Source organism: Trachymyrmex cornetzi, unplaced genomic scaffold (genome assembly GCF_001594075.2).
Source record: "Trachymyrmex cornetzi isolate Tcor2-1 unplaced genomic scaffold, Tcor1.1 scaffold487, whole genome shotgun sequence".
Lineage (NCBI taxonomy): Eukaryota > Metazoa > Arthropoda > Insecta > Hymenoptera > Formicidae > Trachymyrmex > Trachymyrmex cornetzi.
This window is the reverse complement of record NW_017299695.1, coordinates 1-6,312: the sequence shown is the minus strand read 5'-3', so window position 1 is coordinate 6,312 and position 6,312 is coordinate 1. Positions and strand designations below refer to the sequence as shown.

General features: G+C 25.7%; 1 long non-coding RNA gene across 1 annotated transcript; it reads left to right on the top strand.

Moving 5' to 3' along the window:
* The first annotated feature begins 3,474 nt into the window (after positions 1–3,474).
* On the top strand, positions 3,475–6,229 carry LOC108765363 (uncharacterized). Its single transcript, XR_001940319.1, has 3 exons — positions 3,475–3,565; positions 4,633–4,694; positions 6,116–6,229. It is a non-coding gene; the product is annotated as an uncharacterized LOC108765363 (long non-coding RNA).
* The last annotated feature ends 83 nt before the right edge of the window (positions 6,230–6,312 follow it).

Sequence of the window (6,312 nt, the reverse complement as noted above, 5' to 3'; positions counted from 1 at the left end):
GACGTATTCAAGTAATGATAAACGTAAATGATAATAATAATTTGTTTTAGCGCGTTAGGAAATTTACCATCTTTGATATAGAGGAAAGTCGTTGATACCGTCATAAGTCTTCTAAAGCGACACACTCTTATTCCTTAGAAACTAAGAATTGCACTTTATTAATACTAATAAAAACGTGACCCTTTAGCTAATTAAAAAAGTGTAAATGCATAATTCGTATATTCGTGACTTATTTCTATACGAAATCAGCTAAAAACGAATTATACGAATGCGAAAATAAAATTCTTTCTTTTGCAAATTGCGTAATTTAAATAATAGTGATTATATTATTCATAATATTACGTCGTTTTAAATGCTTGTATAATACTTTTCTAAATCAGTTTTATTTATATTATTTTCTTTCTTAGTTTTTTCATAATACCTTTTTCCCATAATTTTAAATATAAAATCGGAATGCAGCGTAAATCGGCACTGTAAGTAAAACAAATTATGGAACATATTAACTTAATCTTTGTAATGTTGCTTTATAGCGTCAAATAATTCTATCGGAGCTGAAGCTAATGGTATGTGTATGGCAAAAATTTTTGAAAAATTATTGCATTACATATTTACATCTTGCACAACATCATAAAGTATATACGCATACAATTCAACCAAAATGTCTTATATCAAAGTGAAAAGATTCTAGAAAATCTTATTTACATTCAACTTGTAGGTATTTTATTCGGATATTTCGGCGCGTAGTTCAAATGATTATAAATATGGTATATATACAAGTATATATACAGTAATTCAGATTGAATTATTTAAGCATTAAAAATTTAGCTTTAACCGTTACGGCCATTATTTGTATTTCTTACTATAGAATTTATTCAGATAATTTCTGTGAAAAAAAAGGAATAGGAATATGCGGCATTACTATCCATTGTATCAGTTTTGGAACTCATTTTGTTAGACGCTCATTTTTGCTTATCTTACGAAAAAAATTAAAGATTGCAAAATTACAAACATTATTATAAGATCTGCTCATACTATCTGATAGAAGGCACTTTTTAGTTTGTATTTATGTATTTAAAGTTTTATTTTTACCTTTTCTTTAAGAAATATTATCTAAAAACAAAATGGTATGTTGATATCAACGACCTTCCCTTAATATCGTGTATCTATTTTATAATTAATATATTTAACAATATTTTTTAATTAAATATGTTATATTTTTATTACCTGGAATTACTTATATACATTTATATTCGATAAGATATAACAAAGCATAAAAGCCAACGCTAGTTATTATTGCGAATGTTTTCATCAATTGTTACATCAAAATATATACGTTTCGACCCTCATCAGGTCATCTTCAGTAACATTTAAAAAGAATAAACATTAGTATGATCTCCTTCCTTAATTTTCTAAACTTATCTTAAACTCTAACAAATTTGTAACTGTACGCCGCAAAACTTAAAACGGTGAAACCATGCTCAGGAACTCCTTAGACGTACGAAGAACTCCATAACGTCTTCCTGTATTTCCACTCCTCCAAATTTATACATTATACACATTTATTCAAGTCGTCGTCCAATTCTACTGCCGATGTTTCCAAAAATCTCCATATGTTCATAATTATTTCAAATCATCCTGTATAGTAAAACAGACATTATTTTTCGAACTTTTTTTGTTAAAGCTTTTTAACAAATAACTTTTTTTAAAGCGATGGTTAAAACTTGTTGGAGCTCACTCAGAGTCATGACCTTGACATATGCCAAGGTCATTAATTTTTTAAGGGGCTGACCTTTTGTATATATTTACCAAAATAAGATATTGTAGTAGGTATTAGACAGTTTTGAAAAATGACGCCTCTTATATATGTGAAACGGTTCATTGTAGAGAGTCGTTATTATAGACTTTTTATCAAGGTTACAACAGATTAAATCTTCAGCCAATTCGAAATTTAATTTTCATAAGGTATGTGTGCAAGATCCTCTTTTTAAATTTACAATTCTTTGTAAAAAATCCAACTAAGGTAAGAATTAAAAACTTACGTTACTTCTCTAATTCCATCTTCGTTTTAAAATTAAATTTTTGTAGTGAAACATAAATACTTTTAAGTAAATAATTTTAATTAATATAATAATTACAAGTTTAATGTTGTCAAATAGAATATTCAATTTATAATTCACTTTTTTGCTCTAATTTTCATGAATCTCTATGTTAAAATTGGAAAATTGGAAATTAGGATGATTTTTACTTATTAGAGAAAGAGGAAAAACTTGAAATCCGAGCTTGAAGACTTTTTTAAAGCTTGAAGTTTTTTTTAAAACTTGAAATTTTTACTTTTTAGATCGGTATTTCAGATAATATTCTAATTGATTATTTACGAAGCTATACGAAAGCTTTAACATCCTTTCTGGATCATCTCATTACGATTATTTTTTATGAAGTTGCACTCTCTCTTAAAAATTGCTTATTTATAGATATCAGAACATACGATCTCTTTCTTTGACGTAGTTTTATATTTATTATATTATACACTTTACGATATTTTTATTACATTTTATTAATGCGATCGTTAAAGACGTATATTATAATAAAATGTTATCTACTATGATAATATTTTATTATTTTATGTACAACGCATGAAATAATAAAATATTATATGATATAATATGCGCATATCATGTATGATGTGTGCAATAAATGATTTTGTAAGTGCATTTTTGAATATATATATATATATATTGTGGAGAAATACTCAATATACAACCTAAAAGGGTTTCCCAAATTTGTGTCGTGATCAACATTTAAAACAATAATATTGCAATGCATCTAGTTAATACATATGCTAGTTTGAGTAAATTATATATTTGTATTCATTTTTTTTAATATCTCATGTTATATATATATATATTATTTGATTCTTTCTTTTAAATTTTTATTGACCGTAATTTTATAAACCTTTTCTGAAATATCTAATGAAATATGTGTAAAGAACGATCTTGTTTACTATTTCTGTTGATTTTCATATCAACAGTGATTCGAATTGTTAAACTTAAACAGTTTAATAATTGTAATTTATATCTATATTTGGTTTTGATTTCTATCGTTGTTCCAAAAATCCAATATCACATGTATGTACGTTGTATAGATATAAATTGTAGTACTCGTATGTAAGTTTGTACTATTATATGAAATGACGTAGTGTAAAATTATTGCGTTCTACTAAAAATTGACCCATGCTTGGAGAATCTCTAATGTAGAATACTGAACAAGTTTAACTAAAACTGTCTGAAAAAATACATATATTTTAATAAATATGAATGCTATATTGTAACTTATTTATTATAAATACAATCATTAAATATTTATTATAGCTAAAAGAAATTATATTATGCCATGTTTAACAATTTTCAAAATTGAAGTACTTATATACAAAATGTTTACACATAAATTCGAATATTTTTTTTGTGTTAGGTAGCTTATGCAGCAAATGATGCAAATCAGGCGTTTTGTGACGCGCTGGAACAATGTGCGAACGAAGTGTCAAAATGCAGAAATACGCCATTCCTGTGTAAGTATGAAATATTCAACATTAAATATTGAATGTTAAGTTATTATAAAAAATTAATAGCATTTGACAAACAAAAACTTAAGAAAAATATTAATTTCTAACTACTTCTAACTCAAACTACTTCTAATTCAAAACTACTTCTAATTCAAACTTTATTAATCAAAAATGTCAATAGCTTCATAATTGAGGTAGAGAAAACCGTGACTAATTGTTATAATTTTATTGCTAGAATAATTTTATTAGAATTTTTCCAGAATACTGTATACATTATCAAGATTCCTATGCACTGATTTAAGTACATTTTTAATTAGCTAATCAACTTTTTTTCTAATTTGTATCAATGTCTTTAAACATTAAAAATAGAAATTTTCTGGTAGATAAACTGTAACAACTTACGCCATTGTAAGGCAACTATTATTACCGAGCTTAAGACAAATTGTTATATTTATAATATTTTCTCAAATATTTACACATAAGAACATATCAATTACGATTACAATAATCGAATTATGAAATCAAACATAAATTTAAAATTTTACATTTACAATTTAAAGCAATGGCTTTTGAAACATTAAATTATCTACGTTTGTGTTAAATAGAATCAAAACGAATTTAATTATGTTTTACAATATTAGAAGTGAAACAAAATAATTAGTCTGTCATTTTTCTTTTACTTTACCTGTAAATAACACTTTAAAAACGAGTAAATAATTAATATAAAATTACTTTAAAAATTTGCAATACAGGATTCTATATAAAAATTATGAAAATGATAAGATTTTTAAAAGATTCATAAAAAATAATAACAATATCACGAATTGAAGGAAATTATCAACAATATTTCCAATGATATTATAGTCGAAGTAGTCCAAGAATATGGCACTCTAACAATCGAAATACTGCTAACATAAATACAGAAATAAGTAAATTCTCTTAGAAATTAATATTGATTAAAACAAAATTATATATTGGAATTATATTGGAATTTAAGTGTTATTCATGAATTTAATTGTGAGAACATATATACATTTGAAATTATATTAATAAATATATAATTTATATTACAGGTTATTATTCTATCATAAGAGATCCTTCAGTATTGTATTGTGTAGGGGAAAAAGTTGGCTCGGTAAGTATTTATTAAAAACATAAATTATATAGAAATAAAAACACACATACATACAAAATCACATACATATGTATGTGCGGTGATTACAATCATTATGTACATTTTTAATTTAACTTAATTTTCTCATTTTTGTAAAGAATTTTTACATATTGTACTATAATATATAATTTTCTAAAAAAAATTTATCAGATTTAATGTAATGTTAATAATTTAATAGCAATTTTTTATGTATTTTAATTAGCATAAAGGTAGTAAATTTAAAAGTAAATATGAAAATAAATTTTTTAATTTTAAATTGTGCTGTTTAATAGTACAATATACATTATTTTTAGAACAACATACATTATTTTTAAACCAAAATCACTAACAAAGATTTATTAAAGTTCAAAAAACTTAGGAGAAAGGGCAATAGGAGTTAGGCTTAGATAAAGTTACGCAAATTCCAAAAATATAGGAAGTAAAACTTCTTTATTACAATCAAACATTCTTACATATTTCGGCTCATTTTTAAGCCCTCTTCAGAGACAATAATGTATAACAAATATACTAAGAAGACTAAGGGAAGTCCTAGCATTGTGAGCTCCCTCACAATCAGAAATTCAAATAATCTAGTAAAATATTTCCCATAAGTGGGATAAAAGGGTCAAATAGTAAACTAAGTATAATTAAAATTTAATTGAAAATAATTGATAAATATCCGAGAGTAAGGGAGCTCACGTTGTTCACAATGATACTGCATCACAATCATGATAATATTCAACAACCGGTCGCTTGAATGTATCGACCAGTCAGCGTAAAACACAGTGAGCCTGTTTAGTCTAATGCTACCAGTTAAAATTATCCAGCAAATAAAAACCAATTCAAAAAGACCCTGTTACTAGGAAGCTAGTCAGCGTTGAGTGCGCACAGTAACAGGGTCTTTTTGAATTGGTTTTTATTTGCTGGATAATTTTAACTGGTAGCATTAGACTAAACAGGCTCACTGTGTTTGATGCTGACTGGTCGATATATTCAAGCGACCGGTTGTTGAATATTATCATGTTTGTGATGTAGTATCATTGTGAACAATGTGAGCTTCCTTACTCTCAGATATTTATCAATTATTTTCAAATAAATTTTAATTATACTTAGTTTACTATTTGACCCTTTTATCCCCTTATGGAAAATATTTTACTAGACAGTTAAGACTTATTTGAATTTCTGATTGTGGGGGAGCTCAAAATGCTAGGACTTCCCTTGGTCTTCTTAGTATATTTGTTATACATTATTGTCTCTGAAGAGGGCTCAAAAATAAGCCGAAACATGTAAAAGTGTTTGATTGTAATAAAGAAGTTTTACTTATTATATTTTTGGAATTTGCATAACTTTATCTACGCCTGACTCCTATTGCCCTTTCTCCTAAGTTTTTTCATTATTTTTAGATACAAGACGGTAAAATAATTGCAGCCAAAGCTTATGAACTTTGCGAAGAAATTGTTGATTCAAATTCCACGGACATTTGTAAGGCCAACGTTAACTATTGCTTATCTAAAGGTAATCTATATATATATATATTTTTTTTTTTAATAAAGTTTATTTTTAAAAAACAAATATAAGAGATTTTATGAAATTTTGAATT